Source organism: Mustelus asterias, chromosome 23 (assembly GCF_964213995.1).
Source record: "Mustelus asterias chromosome 23, sMusAst1.hap1.1, whole genome shotgun sequence".
NCBI lineage: Eukaryota > Metazoa > Chordata > Chondrichthyes > Carcharhiniformes > Triakidae > Mustelus > Mustelus asterias.
Window position 1 is genome coordinate 63,077,045 of NC_135823.1, and position 27,820 is coordinate 63,104,864.

The following is a 27,820-nucleotide window of genomic DNA, read 5'->3' on the forward strand; positions in this document are numbered from 1 at the left end:
GAAAATGAGATTTAGTGGTCCCTATAAAATTGAAAAAAAATTATATCAGATAAACTATCTGGTAAAAATGTCCGATAGGGAAAAGATTTATAGGGTATGTCATGTGAACATACTCAAACAATATTATGACTGGAAAAGGGTACCGGAGAGTGACGAATCAAATCCCAAGGATGTGGATTTTGATGTGCCTCAAAATAAATTGAACAATGCAGAAGTCCTTGAAAACAGGAATCAGGTAGTAAGTTATCCGTCCCAAGAACAGAGAACTGAACTGAAAGACCTGTTAAACAGAGATGAGGACCTATGTAGGAATAAAGTGAGGAGGACAGATGCCAGAGTACGAGATTGACGTAGAGAATGCTGTTGCAATAAAACAACATGCTTATCGGCTTAATCCTCTCAAAGCAGAGCAAGTACAAAAGGAAGTTGATCCGAGTCAAAGTGAATGTAGTTCGCCAGTCATGTTGGTCCCTAAACCTGATGGTACTCAACAATTCTGCATGAATTGTCAGAAGGTCAATGCAGTGACAAAATTGGATTCCTATCCAATCCCAAGGTTGAAAGATTGTGTGGAAAAAGTTGGACAAGCCACATACATCACCAAGGTGAACGTACTTCGTGGGTTCTAGCAAGTACCTTTCCATCGAAAAGCAGCCATGAGTAGGCTCAGGCTTCAGAAGAGGCTGACTTTCAGCGTTTTGCGCTGTGGCAAGAAGAAGGTCTGGCTGGATCCCAATGAAATGAATGAGATTGCCAATATCAATTCCCGTCAACAGATCAGAAAATTAATTAAAGATTGTCTGATTATCCGCAAGCCTGTGATTGTACACTTGCGTGCTCGATGCAGGAAGAACACCCTTGCATGCAGGAAGGGCCGACATAAGAGCATCAGTAAGAGAAAGAGTACAGATAATACCCGCATGCAGGAGAAACTAGCCTAAATGAGGAGAATGAGAATTCTGAGAGGTCTGCTTCGCAGATACAAGTAGTCGAAGAAGATCAATCACCAAGTGTAACATAGCCTCTATCTGATGATTAAGGATAATGTTTTCAAGAATAAGCATATCTTGATGGAGAAAATTCACAAACTAAAGGCAACCAAGATGTGGAGATGTCGGCGTTGGACTGGTCTGGGCACAGTAAGAAGTCTCACAACACCAGGTTAAAGTCCAACAGGTTTATTTGGAATCACAAGCTTTCAGAGCACTGCTCCTTCCTCAGGTGAATGGCAACCAAGGCTCGCAAGAAGCTACTGGCTGACCAGGCTGAAGCTCGCAGGAGCAAGGAAACTCGTAAACACCGTGCAGAATATTGGCAGGCCAAGAAGGAAGTACCTTTGCCAAAAGTTCGTGCCCTGGGAGAAACTGAAATCCCGAAAATCATCCGCACAGGTAAACGGAAGAAGAAAATTTGGCTGGGAATGGTTACTAAAGTTTGCTGTGTCAGAGATGGATTCACTCAGAAACCTCCTAAAAATGAAAGATTCATCAAACCAATGGGTTTACATTTTAAGAAGGCCCATTTAACCCAGCCAGAGCAAGTAAGTCTGATCACTCAAGAGAACATCCACCTGACTAATCCTCACTAAGATGACAGGATCACAGCGAGAGTTCATCCTCCCGCAAAATTTGGTGCAAAAGGATGACCAAGAGGTTAAAATGAAACAGAGTGTCGTCAGCTTTGAGGTTGACCCACTGGTGAAACCTTGTAAAAATGTGATTCTGTATCAGACTATAATGAAACTGTTGAAGACACAAGCTGTGTTGATGCAAGATCCACCAAAAAAAGACAACATTTTGTACTTCTGTAATTTTTTTTGTTATTCATGAATTGGCTTAAAATGATGAAAGTTGAGACAAAATGAAGAAACGTCTTTCAAGAAAAAAAAATGAAGCCATCTTTTGATGATGATGGTTCATTTTTTTCTTCGGGGCGAGGTGTTGTGAAATTGCATATGTAAGGTTAAAAATGTGGTGTTTGACAAATGAAAATAGTGAAAAGAAATGCTAAAACCAAAAGAAGAAATCATATAGCATTGTCTCTTTAAAAAATACAGGTATCTTTATGAGTAGATTTTTAATTTGCAGAGCGCAGGCTGCAGAAGCAGGTCTTTGCAACAATTGTATCAAAGCCTAGCAGTCAGTGTTCCGACCTAACCAAAACAGGCTTTTGAATCAGACCAATGAGTTTAAAAGCAAGCACCCAAAGGCACAGAACAAGTGGAATTCAAATGTGAGAATTGTTGACAGCCTCAAGCCACTCAGATTGCAGGAATACTGTGTGGTAATTCCAGGTATATAAACCCAGACAAGGAGGGTTAACTGTCAGAGTATGCTTGCCACCTCTTGTGTCAGAGAGAGGGTAGGTGAGGCTCTCATGTAAATCCTGCAGTTGCATGTATGTCTTCATAAAACCATTCTCAAAATAGAGAGAGATACTGACTCAGAAAGTGTTCCAGACGTGAGCATCATTGAAGAAAGGTCATGGGGGCGATTCTCCCATCGCGACCCACAAATTTTCTGATGGGTCGGTTCGGTAGACGCGTATGTCGGCCATTTCGCGGGATTCGCGCATGCATTCCCTACGCATGCGCGTCTCTCAGAGCCAGAAAACAGGTGCAGTCGGGACCCCACTGGAAACCGGTGGGAAGAGAGGTAAGCGATTTTAATGTTTTAAATGTGTTTTTAATCGATTTTAAATGTCATTATCGGGCCCGGCAAGTTCTGTGCCGGGCCCGATAGCATCTCCCACCCTGCCAGGAATATTTCACTCAGCAGGGTTTAGAGTAGCTCCCCACATTAGGGGAACAAGTGGGAGACCCCGTCAGAGTGAAGGGGGGCAATCAGGGGCCCCGAAGGGGGTCAGGTGGCGTGGGGGTGGTGCCGCTTGGGCATGGCACCCTGGCAGTGTCTGCCTGTGCCCCCTGGCACTGCCCAAGGGGCAAAGTGCCCATGCCCAGGAGGCACCTTGTTGATTTTGTTGAGATCACTGCAGAGTTCATGTTTTCGTCAGAGTTCGGTGTTTTTCATGTCTGTGCCAGATAAGAGGAACAGCTATTCTTGCTGTCTCCATTTGTTATTAAGAAATGCGATTAACCCAGCTCGAAATAAGCTAAACAGTCTCCATTTTTATGTACCTTTGTTTAACACGATGGAGTTGACATGTATGCCTTCTGTGATCGTATAACCATAGATTCACATATATATATTCATCATACGTTATTCATCTTATCCTGATATAAAGTATTATACAAACCTGTATGTATATTAGTTAACTTGTTTGTGCAAAACCTGTGATGTTGTTTCAAGGATATAAATGACGAACAATCGTGGCCTTGGAGATCGAACAAACTATGCAGAGGAAGATACTGCTGATACAACAAGAATCTCACCATGAACAATGACAGACATCTTAGAGAATTGCAATGTAATGAGGGCGGGGCCCGGGACATATATAAACTCTGTTCTTACTTGTGTTCGATGAGAAGGCTGGGGGCCCACAATTGTGAAAATAAACCTGCACTTTGATCCACTAATAGTGTCAGAGGTTTTTTTTTACCTACAACAATTGGGGGCTCGTCCGGGATAATCTGTTTACAGTCCGGTTGAATGGCCACGACCGGGACACCGGAATAGATTATCGAACTTTAAATAGAGTGGGTCAAAATGCAGTGGGTAATCATCTGTGGTAAGAGTGTGTGATGTTCAAACGTGAGTGAGATAGAGACTGTCTGAGTGATCGCCGGAGTTTGAAGGAAAAGCCTTCATGTGTAAGAGTTAGAAGGAAAAGCCTTCTGAGGAGAAGCCAGCTTAAACAAATATATAGTATATGCGGTGGTACGGAGGGATCTGATCTCCCCTTACAGGTATCACCGGACTCCGATAAGAGCGACCTGGGAGAGGGAGAGCGAGAAAGGAGAATAAGTCACTCCAGGTGGTGAGTATAAACTTATCAGTGTTACGGCGGGACAAAGACAGTGGGGACCCCCGGGTCCCTAATAAATGAATTTATGATTAAGAGGGACAGACTAATAAAACAGATGATAAAAGGGGGATGGGATTTAGACCACCCACTAGACCAACAATGAAAATGGTTGGAAAAGGAAAAGAAAAACAAAACTAAGAAAACTGGAGTTCTCTTAGTTCATCAATTGGTCAGATTAATTGAACAGGTTTCAGTCTCGGGTAAGAAATGGGCTGATGTCAAAGAAAAAATTAAAATGTTAAACAACAAAGGGGTGAAAGAGCCTCCGAATTTGGGGAGCGACTCTTTAGAATATACCAAGAATGTTGGGGAGTACCCAAAACTGCCCGAACAGGTAAAGCCTTTTTACAAGCATTTAAAGACGGGCTGTCGCCAGCTCACCAAAAAATCCTTAAAATGGGAGTTCTCAATACCCAGACTTATGATGAATTAGTGGAATGGGCATCTGGAATTAGAGGTGGACCAGATGAGAAACCATACCTACAAATTAAACAGGAAAATTTTAGTGCAAACAGTAGAGAAGGATGGCTGGGATACGTCTCAGACCTTAGAGTAGCAGAAAACGTGGATATATAAAGAAAAGAGAAATGAGGCAAAGAAGATAGGAGTATTAATGCATCAGTTAGCTGGACTTATTGAGCAAGATAAAGAAAAGATTAGAGAGTTAGAATTCAGAATAAGAGAATTGGAGAAACAAAACCAAGTCTTTGAAGAAAAACAATAGAGAGGGGAAAATGTTCCTCTACCTCCTAATGAGTCCGCACAGGGACCAACCACTCCTCCAGAGGAGTGGGAAGTGCTAGAATACAACTCAGCACCAGTAACCCGGAGGGGAACTGGTGCGCGGCCAAAAGTAAAATTATAAACCCATCACCCAGTGTAAAACAGAGATTCAGAGAGTATTAGGGAATGCTCCCACTTATTGGAGCAGAATTACCACAATAAAACAATTAAGAGGGATCAGTGAATGTGAGAATCAAAGGAAAGATAAAGAGGTATCTGGCTTGCCAATGTTGTTCCAAAATCCCGATACGAATGAACAGGAGTGGTGGAATTGACCCAGTGTAGATAATCACCAGACATCTAAGGTAGCTGTCATTGCCCCGATGAATAAGACAGACACCAGCGCCAGTGCCGCTGCAAAGACAGAAGGGACCACTCAAATCAGGCTAACTTGGTTAGTTTGAAGCATGATAAGACTAAAAAGGGGAATAAAGGGTTAAAAGAAAACAAGCAGGCTGTAAATTTCTCTCTCACTCGAGAGAGAGAGGTGTAAGATGTAATTGCGATCGAGAGCCTCATGTGGTGGAATGGGGTATAGCAGATCAATGCGAGTTTAATAAATTACGTTCCCCAGTAAAGTTTACGATAATGCATTGGACAGAGATTTGGGGAATGTGGGAATAATAGCATTAGATTACATCTGAAGAGTCGTAAGGAGAGTTAACCATTTAAGCACACAGTAGATTCAATCTTGCATCTGCCTGTGTAAAAATAATTAATTTAGTAGGGATATTTAAAAGTGATAAAATAAATGGATTATTTGGATCAGGCTTTTGTTAAATTTGAAAATGTATTCTTGATAGAACTGAAGTTGAAAAGATAAATAGAAAGAATTATTCCTGCATATTTGAAATAATGATTAATCACTTGTTTATATTCCTCTGAGTTATAAGACTTGCAGTAATTTTAAGATATAGTCAAAATTTAACAGAGAAGGGAGTTACATAAGGTAGAATGGGAGTGTGTGTGTCATACTGGGAATTATTATACTGCCATAATGCATTCTAATTAAAATGTGTTACATGGATCAACCATGAAACTATTAAATGACAGACGGGCTAAAAGGGAATGCCCGCCTATAATACCAAATTGACAAATCAATATAATTAGAGATGAGGGAAATAATTCAGTGGAATAAATGAGATAAGAAAATGCTGGGGAAGTATTTGTTACAAACGGTTAAAGATTAAAGTGATAAGATTTCTTGAATTTACTTCTGTTTTGAGTTGAATTACAGCTTGGAAGGCAGCAGCATAAAAGTGACTGTTAATCAACGGTCTGTATTCTTAAATGTTTTACTTCCATCCCAGTTTAAGATGCTAAGTCTGAATAAATGTTGGAAGCTTCCATGTGTATCTGTGTGTATCTGTTGTTTAACAACGTGATTGCGTGAATGTTTTGTTGTTGTTCATTTTAATGTTGAGAAAGGAGTTAAACCTTGGAAGGACCATGTGCTCTTTCCTTGTCTTGAAGTTGAAATTATAAGAGTGTAGTTGAGAAGTGAGAAAAAATAATAATAAGTAATTTTGTGAAAAATAGAAAAGCAGGAACAAATGAATGAGGTGAATATACTGTCTCTGAGTCAGTTTAATGTCTTATCAAATCAATGAATCATAGTTCTGATTACCCCAATTTACAGCAGGACATTAATCAATTAAAATCTCAGTTGTTAATACAAATAAAGATGTTGTCCTTGAGTATTTTTAATTTGCATTTGATGCCAACCATTGAACACCATGAATTATTGGAACTTGTGTTGCCAGTTAGTTACCGATATGAAATTCAAGACTTGTGTGATGTTCCGATAACATGCAACAAATTATATCATTTAAATCATCTAACATTGATGATAGCTCTGATAGTGTAACTAGTTAAAATTATATACTGCCGTTGGAATTGTGCCATCTGTTGTTCAAGGTTTTCCAAATATAAGAACACTGCAAAGCTTAAAACCTAGCCAGCTAGGAAGCAAACCAAAACATTTCTCATCAAGTAACTCTTGTTATTGTTATATGTATTGTGCTTGTTATCGTTCTGAAAATGAAGGAATTCTGATCTGGAGCTCAGTTTAAAAATGGAAACAGATTAATTTAAAAATTAAATTAAGAGGGTTTTGAGATACCCGATATAAAATATATTGTGTATTGATAAAAACATAAGTCTGTGAAAAAAAAGGCTAGTTATTCCAAACATGTAACCATTCTTTGCCATAATTTGTAATAGCTTGCACAATTAATATTAACATGACAGGAAGTGAAACCGGATTACTTAAGAGAGAGAGAAAAAGAGTTGGAGACTGGCTTTGCAGCCAGACTCAAAAATCTTGCAGCATTCGACTGCACACAACAAACTGCTTATTCGGTTATCTGTGTTTTTAAAGAGCTGTATATGGCAGCATTCAATTGGCATCTGAGACCACGAAACACTGGTGTTTACCTTATGAGACAATCTGTCTATAGAAGAACCATTTCTGCTTAAACATTGCACTTTCAAATGTGGACAAACAAATGATCAAATTCGATATAATGTAAGAATACATCATACAAAGATCGGAGTTGTATGGTATGTGATTTAAATGAGAAAAGTGATATCTTTTGATAGAATTAGCCAGCTGCAGCCAGTGAAAAGTGTTGTGTGATTCGCACCAAGCCAACTGAAGGGTCTGTTTATTTCTTCAGAATAAACTCGACTGATCTGAAGTAAATATGCCTTTCTTTAAGCATTGCTTTCGAAATAACGGTTATTTTAGAGAAAGAAGGAGAGAGAGAGAGAACAGCCAAAAACCAGCGCTGAGATTGAACAAAACAAAACATCTGTTTCTAAAGCATAACTAAATTAGATATTATTATTACATAAAAGCAGTCTCCAGCTACATCAACAACTTGGCCATGAGAAAGTTTGTTTACCTTACATTGTACTATCAGAGAATGCAGCTAAGTTTCTAAGTTGGACTCAGAATTCCAAGCTGATGAGGCCAAATTAGCTTAAATTAACTTAAAGCACAGCACAATTAATTACATTGGGCAAAAATACTTTGCACTGGTGAAAGCCATACAGACAACCGGGGGAAAAAAACATGGATGAAGGTATTGCCCACCATACTAAATGAGATTAAGGGTTGCTACAAACCGAACGACCGGATTAACCCCTTATGGGCTAATGATAGGACAGACGATGCAATTAGCAAAAAGCATCATAACAGGTGGGACCGATGTAGGTCCACTAAAAGATAAAATCAGGAGATATGTTTTGGAACTAAGCACCCAACTAAAAGGGATGCATAAATCGGTAAAAGACAATCAAGAAATAAGAGGTGCAGAAAGAGCTTGAAATGCTCCCTGACCGTCCCAACAGTGGGATGTCCTAGTAAAAATATTACCTAACAAATCAGGGCTTGTACAAAAATGAAATGAGCCGTATGAAGTTATAATTAGTGGAGATATCTGTGCCTGTATATACTCAGTTGAATATGCTGAAATTAATTGGAAAAATATGTGATATACTCCAATTGCAGATATAAACAAACAACGACTGACGTCCAAGCAAGCTGAACGGGTTTGCGGATTTACGGTGTCGCGCGTGGGCGATATAGCCTTTGGATCATTGTATAACGGTCGCGCAGGATATTAGTAAGTGATAAAATGCTTCTCATGCTCATGCTCACGACCCTGGCCCTGTTAGCCATGATGTGGAGATGCCGGCGTATGGACTGTTAGCCATAGCAGGAGAATATAAATTGAATTATGAGGAGTTAGGGATGAAGCACAGTGATCAACTCTGTAACGATGACTCTGTCTATTGTACGAACACCTTTGTGTATATGTCTTATCTGTATGCATCACAATCGAATCTGAGCAAGTGTTGGGTCTGTTCACACATTCCCATGCATGGAGGAAAGGGAGGAATTCCCTTATTTCCTATCCCTTTATCAGCTCCAGAAGTAATTGAATGGGTTTTAAATCAGAATGGAACCCAGAAAGGGACAAGGCAACTGACATTTAAAACCCCGTTGGGTACCACTATGCAGGGTATCAGCAACAGTGATGTTGTTTCAAGGCTAGGGGGCGGAGGGTGCACTTTATCGTCCTTTAAGAAGAATTACCAGCCCAGCTACGACAGATCAGATTCCCCACCCTACTTCATTGTGAAAAATCAACAAAGGGGAGCTATCTGCCTGATAAGAAATGGAACCATACCTGTTGGCCTACTGTATACAGCAGATTGATATCACTGATAACACTGAGGCCATGATACAGGTCACAATCCAGTGCCCCATAGCCACTGTCCCGGTTAACCTCTCCTCCGCTTATATAAGCGCGATGACTGCATATAATGGTACCTATTTTGTCTGTGGAAACAATGCCTATCCGTGGCTTCCCTGGAATTGGACAGGATCGTGTTATTTGGCATATGTGGTGCCTTATATTCACCATTACACTGACTTACGGGACCACCCCGAGATACACCTGCTTAGGGCTAAGCGAGCCATTAGTGAGAAAGAACGATTCTTCATGATAGCCGACCCATCTTTTGGGACGGCAAAGGCAGCACAGGAACTTATACAGATGGCCTCAACCCGAGGGAAAGTTGCAAATAAGACTAAGGATGGGTTCGAGGAGGTGAGCACGGCCATCTCTGAAATGTCAGCAGAGGTCGTAGCTATTCGGACTGTGGCGTTACAGAACCAATTAGCACTCAATTATGTGCTAGCCTCCCACGGAGGAACATGTGCCATAGTTGGCTCCGAATGCTGTACGTATATTCCCGAAGCTTCAGAGAATATAACTCACTTAGCAGATCATATTAAACAAGTAGCAAAAGCAATACAGGAAGAAGGGAACCAATATCATGATTATAACCCTCTGGGCTGGCTGGGGCAATGGTTCGGGTCGTGGGGTTCATACCTGATGCATGGATTGATTGTATTAATTGTAATTGTAATTACTTGCTGTGTTTGTATGGCATTATTGAACGCCTGTTGCAAAACAGTAACAGCGCGAATTATGACGGTCGCAAGTGTACAGGCGGAGGGGGCAAACCTCCCGACTAAGGAGCCAGGCCCATTCCTTGATAACATGTGGTTCTGAGTTGGTCATAGATGCCATGTTTGGACCTGGCATCCGTCCAACAGGGGGGGAGTGAAGTCGGGAATGGGTTAATGAACTTCGTCACACTTAAGCATTAAGACCCGAACTCTGTGATTTTGTTGAGAACATTGCAGAGTTCATGTTTTCGTCAGAGTTCGGTGTTTTTCATGTCTGTGCCAGATAAGAGGAACAGCTATTCTTGCTGTCTCCATTTGTTATTAAGAAATGCGATTAACCCAGCTCGAAATAAGCTAAACAGTCTCCATTTTTATGTACCTTTGTTTAACACGATGGAGTTGACATGTATGCCTTCTGTGATCGTAAAACCATAGATTCATATATATATTCATCATACATTATTCATCTTATCCTGATATAAAGTATTATACAAACCTGTATGTATATTAGTTAACTTGTTTGTGCAAAACCTGGGATGTTGTTTCAAGGATATAAATGACGAACAATCGTGGCCTTGGAGATCGAACAAACTACGCAGAGGAAGATACTGCTGATACAACAAGAATCTCACCATGAACAATGACAGACATCTTAGAGAATTGCAATGTGATGAGGGCGGGGCCCGGGACATATATAAATTCTGTTCTTACTTGTGTTCGATGAGAAGGCTGGGGGTCCACTGTTAGGAACCTCACTTCTCCCACAATTGTGAAAATAAACCTGCACTTTGATCCACTAATAGTGTCAGAGGTTTTTTTTACCTACAACAATTGACCCACAATGCTGTTAAGGAGGAAATTCCAGGATTTTGACCCAGCGACTGCGAAGGAACGCTGATATATTTCCAAGTCAGGACTGTGAATGGCTTAGAGGAGAACTTGCAAGTGGTGGTGTTCCCATGTATCTTCTAGATGAAAGTGGTCATGCGTTTGGAAGATGCTGTCTAAGGATCTTTGGTGAATTTCTGCAGTGCATCTTGTAGATAGTACACAGTGCTGCCATTGAGTGCCGGTGGTGGAGGAAGTGGATGTTTGTGGATGTGGTGCTAATCAAGCGGGCTGTTTTGTCCTGGATGGTGTCCAGCTTCTTGAGTGTTGTTGGAGCTGCATCCATCCAGGCAAGTGGGGAGTATTCCATTATGCCCCTGATTTGTGCCTTGTAGATGGTGGACAGGCTTTGGGGAGACAGGAGGTGAGTTACTTGCTGCAGTATTCCTAGCCTCTGACCTGCTCTTGTAGCCACTGTGTTTATGTGGTGAGTCCAGTTGAGTTTCTGGCCAAGGGTAACTCCAAGGATGTTGACAGTGAGGGATTCAGTGATGGCAACACCACTGAATGTCAAAGGACGGTGATTAGATTGTCTCTTTTTGGTGATGATAATTTCCTGACATTTGTATGGCGCAGATGTTACTTGTCAATTGTCAGCTTGGATATTGTCCAGATCTTGTTGCATTTGAACATGAACTGCTTCAGTATCTGAGGAGTTGTGAATAGTGCTGAACTTTCTGCAATCATCGGCGAACATCCCCACTTCTAACCTTATGATGGAGGGTAGGTCATTGATGAAGCAACTGAAGATGATTGGGCCTAGGACACTATCCTGAGGGACTCCTGCAGAGATGTCCTGGAGCTGAGATGACTGACCCCCCACAACCACAACCATCTTTTGATGTGACTCCTGATAGCCATTGCTTCCAGTCTTGCTAAGGCTCTTTAATGCCACACTCAGTTGAATGCAGCATTGATGTTATGGGCTGTCACTCTCACCTCAACCTCTGGAATTCAGCTCTTTGTCCATGTTTGGACCAAGGCTGTAATGAGGCCAGGAGCTGAGTGACCTTGCCGGAACTCAAACTGAGCATTAGTGAATGGGTCATTGCTCTGAAGGTGGACACAAGTAATGTTTTCACCCATGTTAGTCTGTTTGACTGAGAACAATGGGAGCCATGTTCCCAGCCCGCTGCACTGCTCCAGCAGCGCAATGCGCCAGGAGACATAAGCGGAAGCCATTTAGCAGGCTCTCCGCTGGGCGCCATGGCCTCCACATGTCTCCAGCTCCAAGTCTTTTGGTGTCATCAGCTCCATGCCTGAAATTGACACGGAGCTGATTTAAATAGTTAAATCCCGATTTCAATTTTATTAGCTTGCCCAGGACTGAAGTCTCTGGGCTACTAGTTCTCCCCCACACCGCCAGGGTTTATAATTGCTCCCCATTAATGGGGAACAGGCAGCCCGACCCAGCTGGAGTGAACAGAGGCCATGGAGGCCTGCTCAGGAGGTCGGAGGTAAGGGGGAGGTGCCCCCTGCCTCCAGTACTGGAGGCCAGGCTGGCACTGCCCAAGGGGCAAAGTGGCAATGCCCAAGGGGCAAATTGGCACTGCCCACCAGACATCAGGCAGAGCCAAAGGGAGGGTCAGGGTCAGAGTGGCAGGACCTATTAGGGCAGGGCCAATAGGGGCCGATTGGTGGGGGTGGGGGGTCTCTCTGCCACTCTGCACAGGGATCGGTGGCAGAGGGAAAGAAGGGCGTGATCGGCGCTGGTCATCCGGGCGTGGGAGGGGATCAGGGAGATCGGGGCTGGCGGGGGAGACATCGGGGCTGGCCCGGAGAGGTGTGGGAGGCCAACGATCGAGGGTGGGGGGTTGGAGGAGCAGCGATGTGGGGTTGTGGGGCTGGCCAGCGATCGGGAGGTCGGCAGCGCAGGACCACTGCACATGCGTTGATCTCCATGCTGACAGATCGGCGCATGTGCAGCGGCCCACTCAGAGCTATGCTGCCGGCCTCTCCAGCAGGAATAGGCCCAGCCCCTAATTTTCAGTGTGAATCTTGCTAGGCCACTCTGCAGAATGTGGGAGATTCATTCTGAAAATCATGCTAAAAAAACCAGCAGGAGTTACTCCAGTTTTTACACGAATTCGGCACTTTGAATTTTTTTGGGAGAATCACCCTCAATATATTTCGAAAACTAAAAGGGTGTACTTCAATGAAACCCGGTAGTCAGATAAGTTGTGGCCCAAGAACTAATTAGTTTTAATGAAGCTCCAGCTACTGAAATTTTTAAGGGATCTGTTAACATTGAGAAATAAGGCAAATTAACTTTTTTTTTCGAATGCTATGGGTTATTTTGTTTAGAATGTTGTTCATTATCTCAGCTGCTATGGTGAAATTTGTCATAGCTGTCAAAATGTGAGCAGAGTTTTCAAAGCAGGTTGATAGATGTGAATCAGAATGAAGCCTCCTCGGTGAAATGGAATCTCTTGATAAAAATATTTATTTTTGGCTTTGTAGTTACAGAGCATCAACCTGGGAAAGGAAAAGCCTCAAAGGAGTTCTACATAATTGTAATAATGTTGAGTTGACACAGCATGGCAGGTATGTGCTCTACTGAATGCCCTCTTTACTTGTTATCTGTGAGTTTCGCCATATCCCACGCTTGGAAGAGCTGTCTGCTGATCCAGCCACTTATTTTCCCAGTTAATTATATAAGAGCTTGTCAAAGCAATGCATGCATAGTACTGACCAGGACAAATATATAGGATTGGAAAATAACTAACACTTATTGAATAATTTTGATTCTTGGCTGTATCAAAATGTTATTTAGATGCTCCCATCATGATTTCCTTCTTAGTCTCTCAATCTTTGTTACATAATTTTGATTTTTTTTTAAGTAGCTGGTACAGATGTTTTATAAAATCTATTTCATTTTGTAATTTCTTCTACTTTTAGTTTCACGGGGTAGTTTGGGGGATTGGATATCCATTTTTAATGAAAAACTTGTAAGTGGCTAGGAGAGTGTAACATGGTGCACAGTAATGTTAATAGCATAATGCTTGGGCACTGGTACCAGGACTTCATTGTTACCTTATAAATTCAAGTAACAAATGATCTTGTGTGAAAGTTGACCCCTGACTTTTGACCAAAAATCATTTTTCATATACCTCATGTGAAATTCGACCACCAACTTTCCAAGGACACACTGCTCCAAGTCAGCTCAGGACCCAATTCTATTCAGAGTAACATAACAAAGACCAGGATTTGAAGCAGGGGTTTCCGATCATTCTGCATTGATGCTGGATTAGAGTGCAATTTGCCCACTGAGATATTGGTGGACTTTAGTGAAAGCTTAATTTCTCGTTGAAATGATGGAGGCATAAGTGGAACAAACTGCACAGTCAGTACGCACAGCGTAAGTGTGAGAGTTGTGAGCTTATTAATCATTCCCAGAAATGAAACTAAGATCACTGAGCTATCACAAATAGTCTATGGCCTCATAGGGCAGGAGAAGGGATTATTAAAAGTTCAACCCGCCTCCTTGCTCCAACCTACTTCCTTGTGAGCCATGAGCATCTGGAACTGAGAGACTGAAAACCCAGCACAGTTCTCTGCTGGCTGTGTGATCCGTGAGTGTTGGTAGTTAAAAGTAAACCCCTCAAAAATATTACCTGTATAAAAGTCAACCACTTAAGTTTTTGTCTAAAATGGCATCTCAGAAAGTCAACATTTACATGAGTAAATACGGTAATTGTTCTGGTATAATTTGTGTTTAACGGTATGCATGTGCTGGGTATTTAAGGGGATTTACCTGTGCCCCTATAAAAAGACAGACTGAAATGGTGGTTGTTGGGTTAGATTGGATTATTGTAATATGTAAACAATGTAAATAAATCCTTGTACAGTGTATAATGATTGGCCCACCTCAAAATGTTACCATCTAACTTCCTGGCTTATTAATGTGGTTGCAGAGACTGGTTGCCTCAAGGTGACGGTTGGAGCCTAAGAATTAAAAAAATCCAGACACATAATTATGTGCTGCTGTGGAAAAAGGCAGAAAGTAAGTTTAAATTGTGGGCATATGACTACCCTTTAATGTTCTCAGACTCTGAACTGATCAGTAGAAGAATGAAGTGGATATGTGGAGATGGGTTATGCCCCAACCAAAGAAGTAACTAGTTTTAGCCGCGGCATTGTTGCATCCGACCCGAAGTCCAATCAGAAGTATTTTTTGAGAAAGATGCCTGTCACTTAGTGATAAAGCTTCCGACTCATCTATTATTGCTTTGATGAAATCAAAAAAGAAAATGATCTGTTAAATGTTTTTGAGGCATATTCAGATTTTGATAGATTTGAGAAAATGAATAGCCATTCCATTGAAAAACACATGATTGATATTAACAAAATATATAATAGATTGACAAAATCAAATTTAGGTCATCCCTCCTTCAGTCCTAGCATTTACATTACTGGATTGTGCTAAGGTATCTCATATTGACAAGTTACTAATTCTAACTAGCCATGATGTGGAGATGCCGGTGTTGGACTGAGGTGGACAAGATGAGAGATCACACAACACCAGGTTATAGTCCAATAGGTTTATCTGAAATCACAAGCTTTTGGAGCGCTGCTCCTTCATCAGGTGAAGTGGAGAGAGGCACACAGGCACAGAATATATAGGCAGAGTGATGATAGCCTGATACAGATGATAGCCCGATAATTATCTATTGACACTTTTGATTATCTGTGAGTATCGGGCTATCGTCACTCCGCCTATATATTCTGTGCCTCGTGCCTCTCTCCACTTCATCCAACGAAGGAGTAGTGCTCCGAAAGCTTGTGATTTCAAATAAACCGTATGGACTATAACTTGGTGTCGCGTGACCTCTCATCTTGATTCTAACTAGTGCTTGATTCTCTGAGGGAGACCTGTTGGATCAGATATCTGCTATGGGGAAAGAGTCATTTCCTTGTGCCTTCATGAAACAACTGGGACATTATGTAGGTGGCACAAAGAATACAGGATTCAATGGTTGCCAGATTTTGAAATAGTTCAGATATTGGATTCAACACAATGGGAGTGGTTAAAGAGACAGAATAAGGGTGAAAGCACCTTTCTCAGGTCTGGCCATTAGAGCAGAAGACAAAAGTGGAACAGCAATAACAGCTGAATGAATCCCAGGAACAGTTAATAAGTGTTTCAGGTGCAAGTTGAAGTATCATTGTGTGGCCAACTGCCCATTGTGGAGAAGCAGAGTCTAAAAAATGATGAAGAGAATTCTGAGGAAGATGATGAAGACAATGATGAATTTGAATAAGTTGTACTGGCCAAAAGGAATTTTAGTTCTGTGATGAATGTTAGTTGCTTAAACTGTCAGTGCTAGATTGTACTTGCACTTCAACTGTAGTTTAAAGTTACTTTGATTCACCTGAGCAGTAAGGATCATTACAAGGTTTCAGATTATAAAAGTACTACTTGCTTTAGGCTTGGTGATGACAACACATTGAGGTTACTAAAGAGAATTGTAATTCCATGTAAAACAGTTGGAATAAGCCATTTCATCAGTACTGATGTCATCTCCTGTGATAGTCCTATTCTGTTGAGTAAAACAAACAAAATTTGATATGGAGCGTAACAAGGCAATTATTTTTGGAAAGTCTGTGGATCTGCAGTTTATCCAGTTAGGAAATTATTATATATAATATTATGATATTATTATATCATTTAAAAAGTACTTTAATTGGTAAACAAATTGGTACTTAATTCCTGGCAATGTAGCTGAAGGGGTGAATTGAAACACAGCCCAATCTGAAGGTGGTGGTGGGGATTTAGGGTGGGGGGTGCTTGATTCGTGTCTGATATTCTGGCAATCTCATGTTTGATACGTGATGACAAGGGAGGTAGTTTACTGACTTCTGGTATTGAGGGAGAGGAATAGGAGATTTATCTTTGGATCAGATAACTAACATCTATCTCTCTGGTAGTCTCTCAAGGTTGTGAGAAGGACGCATGCCAAGGAATAGATCTTGTGGCAAGAACATTCGCATTGAGTCTGTAGGGAGGCTGTACTGTAGGAAGGCAGCTACCACTCGCTTTTGACTGACTCTCCCATTCTTACTCTCTGCCAAAGATGTATTGGACAGGTTTGCAGGTTTAAATCAACTTAAATAGGACTTGAACATGGAGCTTCTTGCTCAGAGGTAGGAATGCCTCTACAACACCACAAGACCCTAACATATCTAGAAATGGTTTGGCTGACCCATCTCATGCACTAGCACCAATAATGAATGGAAACCAGCAAAATCTCCATTTGCACTAATGGAGGAAACATCTCAGTTAGAGGAAACATTATTTACAGACACCACAGGAAACACCGAGGGATCATTTGTTAAAATCAATAAGATAGTGGCCTGTTTTCTAGGAATTGGATACACCAGTGGTAGCTAAAAGAAAACAAACACTTTCAGAAGCAAAAGTTAGTACTAGTGACACATTCTTTCCTTGAGAATGTGATAGCAAATTGTCCCAAAACTTTAAGGATGTTAATAGATTATTTGTATGTAGCCGATTTAGTTGAAAAACTACAGAAAATTCTAATTGATTTAGATGGCAAACTGCCCACATTTTGAGAGCCTATACAGCTGCCGTGATAAACAGGAAATGTTTCAGGAAATGTTATACATGATGTTCCAGAAGACAGGTTACATGGTTGTCATTAACGTTGAATACCACAAACATCTGTTCATATAAATAGTGTCTTTCTCTAAAAATGTTCTTTTCTTTTAACTGTTTCATTTCTGACAAAGAAGTAGTGTGTCATTTCTAATGCTAATACAGTAACTGCCAGTTCCAGCATCTTTTAAACAGAAAGTTTTGGGTAGCACAGTGGCATAGTGGTTAGCACTGCTACCTCACAGTGCCAGGGACCCAGGTTTAATTCCATCTTGGGTGACTGTCGGTTGTGCCGTGTCCGCGTGGGTTTCCTCTTGGTCTCAGGTTTCCTCCCACAGTCCAAAGATGTGTAGGTTAGGTGAATTAGCCATGGTAAATGTGTGGGGTTACAGGGATAGCTGGGCCTGGGTAAAATAGTCTTTCAGGGAGTTGGTGTAGACTCAATGGACTGTATGGCTTCCTAGGGCTTCTATGGTTCCACCAAAAACCATCTCAGGGCAATTAGGGTGCGCAATAACCTTATCACTAATAAACACATGTTCTATTATAAGATTTTTAAAAAGACACTCCAATCACTAACTTAAAAATTGATTATATCAGATAATCAATACTTCAGATATTAAACTATTACTGTAATCTCATTTCTAATAACTTGTATTTGCCAACCATTTTTTTCTGAAGCGAGTTATTTATCAGACCGTGAATCTTACATATTGCATCCTTCCAATAAATAAACATTATTCTAAATAGATTAAACCATAGAAATATATGACACATTCCTTTCATATAATAATACAAATTGTTTTAAAATAATTATCAAATACTTGTTTATGCAGACATCTGCAAAAGTTAACATCAGTCAAACTGATTCCAGCCTCCTGGGGAGCATTTAAATGAAAGCCGTAAGTTAGTGCTTTAAAACTCTGAACTCTTTTGAAGTAAATAAACTAGTTACGAAGCAAAAGTAGAAGAAGTAAGTAAAGTTAATTCCTTGTATCAAAATGAATTCAAAACAGAGGCTTTTCTTGTAATCTTGGAGGACAAGGACTGGTTGAACTATTATATTGAGATATATTGAGCATACAGCACAGAAACAGGTCATTTGGCCAAACTGGTTTCTGCACATATGGAGCATTATGAGTCTTCTCCTATGACAAGTTTCATATAAACCTACCCTCTATTCTTTTTTCTCTATGTGCTTCTCCAGTTCTCCTGGAATGCATATATGCTTTTTACCTCAACAACTCCATGTGGCAGCCAATTCCACATCCTTGCCACTCTCTGGGTAAAGAGATTCTCCTGAAGTACCTATTCAATTTATTAAAGACTATCTTATATTTATGACATCTAGAAATAGGAATTAAGTGGAAACACCTCCACTACATCTACCCTATCATTAACCTAAAAACCTCCATGAATTTCCATCAGGCTTAATTTTTCTGGAGAAAAAGAGTCCCAGCATGTTAAAGCTGTTATGATAAAGATCAGGTATATAAATCTCAACTCTGTGTTGTCCATGAATCTTTCTTACACCTTTTTGAACAATTGGATAGAAAACTGCTCTCTCTCAACCATTTATTTAAATATAACACAAAAGTCAAGTATTCAATAGCATAACTCCATAATTGACAATATTTAATGCTTCCTAAAATAGGAACTTTGCCTTGAACATTTAGCCACAATTCTACTAACTAGCTCTCATGGAATAGTATGAAACTTGATTCATTTGAAGGTTTTGGCCATCATTATTTGGGAAGAATAGAATGAAGGTTGTGTTTTTAAAGTTTATTTATTAGTGTCACAAGTAGGCTTACAATAATGCAGCAATGAAGTTACTGTGAAAATCCTCTAGTCGCCACACTCCAGCGCCTGTTCGGGTACACTGAGGGAGAATTTAGCATGGCCAATGCACTCAACCAGCATGTCTTTCAGACTGCGGGAGGAAACCCGAGAAGCTGGAGGAAACCCACGTAGAAACAGGGAGAACGTGCAGGCTCCACACAGAGAGTGACTCAAGCCAGGAATCGAACCCAGGTCTCTGGCACTGTGAGGCAGCAGTGCTAACCAATGTAGAAATCATAGAAACCCTACAGTGCAGAAGGAGGCCATTCGGCCCATCGAGTCTGCACCGACCACAATCCCACCCAGGCCCTACCCCCACATATTTACCCGCTAATCCTCTAACCTACACATCCCAGGACTCTAAGGAGCAATTTTTAACCTGGCCAATCAACCTAACCCGCAAATCTTTGGACTGTGGGAGGAAACCGGAGCACCCGGAGGAAACCCACGCAGACACGAGGAGAATGTGCAAACTCCACACAGACAGTGACCCAAGCCGGGAATCGAACCCGGGACCCTGGAGTTGTGAAGCAGCAGTGCTAACCACTGTGCCACTGTGCCGCCCCAAGAACAAGAACTAGAAACACAAAAACTTGAAGCATGTTATGCACAGTAACAGGATAGGTAGATCACTTAACTTCTCAAGCTATTTCGGCATTCAATGAGATCATGAATGATATGCAACCTAACTCCATTTATTCACTTTTCTCCCATAACTCAGATGCCTTTGGCTAACAAAAATCTATCAATCTCAGTTCCAAAATTAATAAGTGATCCAGCATCAATTGCCATTTGGGAAGAGGCTTCAAAATGTCTACCAACCTTTCCATGACTAAGTGTCCTAACTTCACACCTGAAAGGTCTGGTTCTAATTTCTTGACTATGGCTTGTAACTTCTGATCTCCAATGTGTTGAAACCAGAAGGTATCCCAAAGATGTGCATGGGGACAAAGAATTCAGGTTCCTGGATCATTGGGACCTCTTTAGGGGCAGGTGCGACCTGTACAAAAAGGACGGGTTTCACTTAAATCCCAGGGGGACCAATATCCTAGCGGGAAGGTTTGCTAAGGCTACTGGGGAGTGTTTAAACTAGAATGGTTGGGGGGTGGGAATCAAAATGTGGTGACTGGGAGAGAGGAGGTTAGCTTAAAAATAAAAGGGGCTTGTAGACAGTGTGAGAGGGAGGATACGCAGGTGACGGAGATGGGGAGCGCCCAGACCGAAGGGTTGAGATGCGTTTATTTTAACGCAAGGAGTGTAGTGAACAAAATGGATGAGCTTAGAGCATGGATCACTACTTGGAAGTGTGGTGTGGTGGCCATTACAGAGACTTGGGTATCTCAGGGACAGAACTGGATACTTCAAGTGCCGGGTTTCAGATGTTTCAGGAGTGACAGGGAAGGAGGCAAAAGAGGTGGGGGAGTGGCACTGTTGATCAGGGATAGTGTCACGGCTGTAGAAAAGATGGACATCACAGAGGGATGGTCTACGGAATCTCTGTGGGTGGAGGTTCACAACAGGAAGGGGTAAATAACTTTACTGGGTGTTTACTATAGGCCGCCCAATAGTAGCAGGGATGTGGAGGAGCAGATTGGGAAGCAGATCCTGGAGAGATGTGATAATAACAGAGTGGTCGTGATGGGAGATTTTAATTTCCCAAATATCGATTGGAATATCCCTAGGGTAAGGGGTTTAGATGGGGAGGAGTTTGTTAGGTGTGTTCAGGAGGATTTCCTGACACAGTATGTGGATACGCCTACAAGAGGAGAGGCTGTACTTGATTTGGTATTAGGGAATGAACCTGGGCAGGTGTCAGATCTCTCAGTGGGAGAGCATTTTGGGGATAGTGATCATAACTCTATCTCCTTTACATTAGCATTGGAGAGAGATAGGATCAGTCAAGCTATGAAAGTGTTTATTTGGAGTAAGGGCAATTATGAGGCTATTAGGCAGGAAATTAGAGGCATAAATTGGAAGGAGGTTTTCTCAGGGAAATGTACAGAAGAAATGTGGCAAATTTTCAAGGAAAATTTGTCTGGAGCTCTGCACAGCAACGTTCCAATGAGACAGGGGAGTTATGGTAGGTTACAGGAACCATGGTGCACGAAAGCTGTAACAAATTTAGTCAAGAAGAAAAGAAAAGCCTACAAAAGGTTCAGGGAGGTAGGTAATGTTAGAAATCTAGAAGAATATACAACTAGTAGGAAGGAACTTAAGAGAGAAATTAGAAGAGCAAGAAGGGGTCATGAGAAGGCCTTGGCAGACAGGATAAAGGAAAACCCCAAGGCATTCTACAAGTATGTTAAGAGCAAGAAGATAAGATGTGAAGGAGTAGGACCTATCAAATGTGACGGTGGGAAAGTCTGTATAGAACCGGTAGAAATAGCAGTGGTACTCAATGAATACTTTACTTCAGTATTCACAGTGGAAAAGGATCTTGGTAGTTGCAGTGCAGACTTGCAGTGGACTGAGAAGATTGAGCATGTGGTCATCAGGATAGAGGATGTTGGAGCTTTTGAAAAGCATCAAGTTAGATAAATCGCCGGGATCAGATGGGATGTACCCCAGGTTACTGTGGGAGGCGAGGGAAGAGATTGCTGTGCCTCTGGCGATGACCTTTGCGTCATCAATGGAGATGGGAGAGGTTCCGGAGGATTGGAGGATTGCGGATTTGGTTCCGTTATTCAAGAAAGGGAGAAGAGATAGCCCGGGAAATTATAGACCAGTGAGTCTAACCTCAGTGGTTGGTAAGTTGATGGAGAAGATCCTGAGAGGCAGGATTTATGAACATCTGGAGAGGAATAGTATGATCGGAAATAGCCAGCACGGCTTTGTCCAAGGCAGATCATGCCTTACGAGCCTAATTGAAATTTTTGAAGATGTAACTAGACACATAGACAAGGGAAGAGCGGTAGATGAATTTTGTATGGATTTCAGCAAAGCGTTTGATAAGGTGCCCCATGCAAGGCTTATTGAGAAAGTGAAGGGGCATGGGATACAAGGGGACATTGTCTTGTGGATTCAGAACTGGCTTGCCCACAGAAGGCAAAGAGTGGTTGTAGATGGGTCTTTTTCAGCATGGAGGTCGGTCACCTGTGGAGTGCCCCAAGGATCTGTTCTGGGACCCTTGCTCTTTGTGATTTTTTATAAATGACCTGGATGAGGAAGTGGAAGGATGGGTTGGCAAGTTTGCTGATGACACAAAGGTTGGTGGTGTTGTGGATAGTGTAGAGGGATGTCAGCAGTTGCAACGAGACATAGATAAGATGCAAGACTGGGCGGAGAAGTGGCAGATGGACTTCAACCCAGATAAGTGTGTGGTGGTTCATTTTGGCAGGTCGAATAGGATGAAAGAATATAATATTAAGGGTAAGACGCTTGGCAGTGTGGAAGATCAGAAGGATCTTGGGGTCCGGGTTCATAGGATGCTCAAAGCAGCGTCGCAGGTAAAGGCTGTGGTTAAGAAGGCGAATGGAATACTGGCCTTCACCAATAGAGGGATTGAGTTTAGAAATCAGGAGATAATGCTGCAGCTGTATAGGACCCTGGTCAGACCCCACCTGGAGTACTGTGCCCAGTTCTGGTCGCCTCATTACAGAAAGGATGTGGAAGCCATAGAAAGGGTGCAGAGGAGATTTACAAGGATGTTGCCTGGATTAGGTGGCATGCCTTATGAGGATAGGTTGAGAGAGCTAAGTCTTTTCTCCTTGGAGAAGCGAAGGATGAGAGGTGACCTGATAGAGGTGTATAAGATGTTGAGAGGTTTTGATAGAGTGGATTCTCAGAGCCTTTTACCCAGGGCTGAAATGGTTGCCACAAGAGGTTACAGGTTTAGGGTGCTGGGGAGTAGGTACAGAGGAGATGTTAGGGGTAAGTTTTTCACTCAGAGGGTGGTGGGTGCTTGGAATCGGCTGCCAGTAGTGGTGGTGGAGGCGGATTCGATAGGGTCTTTTAAGAGACTTTTGGATAAGTTCATGGAAGTTAGTAAGATAGAGGGTTATAGGTAAGCCTAGTAGGTAAGGATATGTTTGGTGCAACTTGTGGGCCGAAGGGCCTGTTTGTGCTGTAGCTTTTCTATGTTCTATGTTCTAAGGTAGTAAGCAGCATCAGACTACAAATGAAGCAGCAGATCCCAGGCAAGGCTGCAGATGGACTCCAGGCAAGGGAGTGGACCCCAGGTAATTTATTATTGTCACATGTACCAAGGTACATTGAAAAGTATTGTTTTGCTATCCATACAAATCACACCATTCATAGCTCACAAAGAGTCGCCACGCTCCGGCGCCATCTTGAAACATGGAGGGGAACTTCCAGGTAGTGGTATTTCCATGTGTCTGCTGCCCTTGTTCTTCTAATAGTAGCCATTGTGGGTTTGCAAGATGTTGTCTCAGGGCCCTTGGTGAGTTCCTGCAGTACATCTTGTAGATAGTACACATTGCTGCCACTGTTATTCACTGGTGGAGGAAGTGAATGTTTGTTTGTGGTAGGGGTGCAAATCTAGCTGGCTGCTTTGTTCTGGATGGTGTCAAGTTTTTTGAGTGCTGTTGAAGCTGCACTCATCCAGGCAAGTATTCAATCACACTCCTGACTTGTGCCTTGTAGATGGTGGACAGGCTTTTGAGAGTCAGGGAGAAAGTTACTCACCACGGGATTCCTAGCCTCTGACCTGATGTTGTAGCCACAGAATTTATATGGCTAGTCCAGTTCAGTTTCTGGTCAATGGTAATTCCCAGGATGTTGATAGTGCCAGGGTTCAACAATGAAAATGCCATTGAATGTCAAAGAGTAATGGTTGAATAGGCCATTCCTTAAATTTAATCTGCAATGCTGCAGCTGAATCTTGTTTTTGACGTTTTGTTCAAAATGTTTATGCCTTTTTTCAGATTCCACGCATTGGTGCAGTGTACTATAATCGCGCTTGGAGCAAGCAAATTAAAAATATTTGACAGTCAAAATAATTTGTGACACTAGGTGGTCAGCTTATGCAGATGCCGATTTGGCTTTGAAAATGATTTATGATGACATGAAGAAAACCTTGGGTGGGATTTTGAGCCCACTGTCACCGTCCACGAGATTGCCAGTGGGGGCTCAAGATACGGCGAAACCTGGAAATTGGACTTGGACTCACTGGATTCTCTCACATGAATTTATGCTAATACCTTTGTTGATTTCTTCCGAAGAAGATAACTTTTATTTTTCAAACTAAATGAGAATTTGGGAAATATAGTAAATAGCAGCCGATGTATCTTGTTGATTGGAGAATTTGCTCCCACATGGGCTTATTCCCAATAAATTCTAATTGTGATGGATGAATCTTTAAAAAAAGAGTTGCTAGACAATGTTTTTATTGGTTGTACGGGTCATTTACAACATTTAATTAAAATAATCCAACAAAGGACTTGATCATCCAAAATGCTTCTATATGCATAGCCATATAGTTCTCATTTCGTTATAAATCATAAAAACTACATATAAAATAAACAGCGAAAAAAGAATTGCATTTCCAGATTCCTGCAGTACTGGTTTTCTGTAACAATTTGGCTTGGCACCTTGGACTTGTTCGCACTGCAGTGATATCATCAGCTGATTCTTCCACCTCATTTCTCGTCAGCAAGTTCCAAGCTTGCTCACCTTGCATCACAATATTTACCATCTTGCATTCAGACAAGAGGTAGGCTTGCATATCAACAAGGCAATTATTCATACTGGCATGATTTTCCAAGTGAAAAGGCACTGATCAATTTGTGCATTTTCTTGATTCGGCCTTTGGGTCCTGGTGGGGTTAGGGGCCAAAAATGAAGCTGAGCACAGGATCCCACTAACTGTAAGTCAGACACTGCGGTGCAATGCACATTGCTCACCTAGTCTGAGGTGCAAGGTTGGGCGAGAAAGGTCCAGCTGCATTTCAGTGTAAGTAAAAAGTGGCAAGTGCGATTGCCACTCCACAGAGGTTCTGGCCCAACGTTCCTTAGTCCTAGACTCCCCGAGTAGTTTCTCCCATCTACCCTATCTGTTTCCATTGATATTTTGAAAACTTGGTTAAATCAATCTTCGAAATCCTACGGAATGCAATCTTAAATTCTCAAAAGAACAAAGAAAATTACAGCACAGGAACAGGCCCTTCGGCCCTCCAAGCCTGCACCGACTATGCCCGACTTAACTAAGATCCCCTACCCTTCCGGGGACCATGTCCCTCTATTCCCATCCTATTCATGTGCTTGACAAGACGTCCCTTAAAAGTCACTACCGTATCCACTTCCACTACCTCCCCCGGCAACGAGTTCGAGGCACCCACTACTCTCCATGTAAAAAGTCTGCCTCTTACATCTCCTTTAAACCTTGCCCCTCGCACCTTAAACCTATGTCCCCTAGTAATTGACTATTCCACCCTGGGAAAAAGCTTCTGACTATCCATTCTGTCCATGCCGCTCATAAACTTGTAGACTTCTATCAGGTCTCCCCTCAACCTCCGTCGTTCCAGTGAGAACAAACCAAGTTTCTCCAACCTCTCCTCATAGCTAATGCCCTCCATACCAGGCAACATCCTGGTAAATCTTTTCTGTACCCTCTCCAAAGCTTCCACATCTTTCTGGTAGTGTGGCGACCAGAATTGAACACTATATTCCAAGTGCAGCCTAACTAAGGTTCTATAAAGCTGCAACATGACTTGCCAATTTTTAAAATCAATACCCCGACCGATGAAGGCAAGCATGCTGTGGTGAACCATAGATGGTTACCACTATGGGTACTGAACCATAGATGGTTAGCACTATGGGTACTTGTACATATGTTACTGTTGTCACTGTTGGGGTTAGGGTTGGGGTGTTCTACCTGTTGGTATTGTTCTGTGGTACACTCCGGTTGACTCCGCCTATCTGTAGGAGTATAAAGGTCACTGCACTGCCTGGTGACCCTTTAGTCTGGGATTGTATTGTTATATAGTATGCTCCATTCTTGTTACTAATAAAAGCCTTTATTTCCCGGGTACGATCTAGCCTCCCGAGTGATTTAATCGCGCATCAATTTCATTAGTAACAATTTTGGTTTAAAAAAAAAACCATGGAGCAAATGTTAAAACCTGATCGGCTTACCTTAGATCCACGTGCAGCTGGAGCGTCGAACACTTTTGAACATTGGTTGAAGTGTTTTCAAGACTATATCGATGCCTCAACAGCCATTCAAAACGACGCCGATAGACTGCGGGTCCTCCACGCAAGGGTAAGCGACACTGTATACTCATCAATCCGCGATGCCCAAGACTACAAAGGGGCCATCGAACTACTTAAGAAACTGTACAACAAACCGCCAAACGAGATTCATGCTCGACACCTTCTAGCCACTCGACGGCGGCAGCCCGGTGAAACGACGGGATAGTACCTGCGCGAACTTCAGCAGCTAGCCAGAGCCTGCAATTGCAAGCCAGTGTCGGCGACCCAGTATACTAACGACTTGATCCGAGATGCGTTCGTGGCGGGAATCGGCTCATCCTATATTCGCCTGCGGCAGCTAGAGCAAAGTAACCTAGACCTAGCTAAGACGGTGGAATTGGCTGACACGATGGAAACGGCCTCCAGAAGTCTAGAAACTTACCCCACCGACCACGTGGGAACATCGTGGCAAGTACAGCCACCGACTCAATTCTACCCAGCGGCTCCGAAAAACTGCGCGATTGTGCTTTCAACCTCGGACCTGACGACGGCGGCAGCTCCAGGAGGTCCGCGGTGCTATTTCTGTGAATTGGCAAAACACCCTTGGCAGCGGTGTCCGGCCAGAACGGTATTTTGCTCCGCGTGTGGGAAGAAAGGGCACTGTGCCAAAGTATGCAGAGCTAAACTACCCTCGAAGCTTAGCAGTGCGGCGTGTCATTCTCCAGAACCTGTCTCCTTGTCTCCGGCTTCATCGAGGTCTTCCACCACGTGCGATTCACGAGCGCCGCCATTCCTGACGACGACGACGACGCAAGACACATGCGACCTGCAGGGGCTGCCACTTTCAGCGCCACCGACCACGTGCGATCCATGGGCGCAGCCATTTTGGTCAGCACCGACCACAGACGACCAGCAGGGGTCATCATCATCAACCATCTCAGCTGCCTGCAGGTGCACCCAAGACTCAACGGTGGCGTCAATCATCCTGGACCAGGCCAAGCCTCACAGACTCGACAAGTCCATGATGGGCATAGAGATAAATGGACGCCTAATACATTGTCTGTTTGACAGCGGGAGCACGGAGAGTTTCATTCATCCTGACACCGTGAAACGGTGCGGTCTCCGAGTACAGACTGTCAGACAGACAATTTCTAGGGCGTCGAGGTCCCGATCTATTACCATTCTTGGGAGCTGCGTGGTCAACCTAACGGTGCTGGGCACAGTTTATGAGAACTTCAGGCTCCTCGTGTTACCGCAACTTTGTGCTCCGATACTCCTGGGACTGGACTTTATGGTCCACCTGAGGAGTGTGACCCTGCAGTACGATGGGCCACTCCCTCCACTTTCAGTGGGAGAACAGCAGCCTCCAAATTGCCCAGCGCGCTCCACGTGCAGTCTCTCGACACTCAGAATCACCCCGCCATCTTTATTCGAGAATCTCGTGCCAGACTGCAAGCCCATCGCAACTAAGAGCAGGCGTTACAGTGCTGAGGATCGGATCTTTATTCAATCTGAGGTTCAGCGGCTCCTCAGGGAAGGGATCATTCAACCTAGCACTAGTCCATGGAGAGGGCA

The 27,820-nt window shown here is 42.7% G+C and overlaps 1 pseudogene; it reads left to right on the plus strand.

The window, feature by feature from the left end:
* The first annotated feature begins 651 nt into the window (after positions 1–651).
* LOC144510451 (large ribosomal subunit protein eL19 pseudogene) overlaps positions 652–27,820 on the plus strand; it is a 47,437-nt pseudogene continuing 20,268 nt past the window's right edge.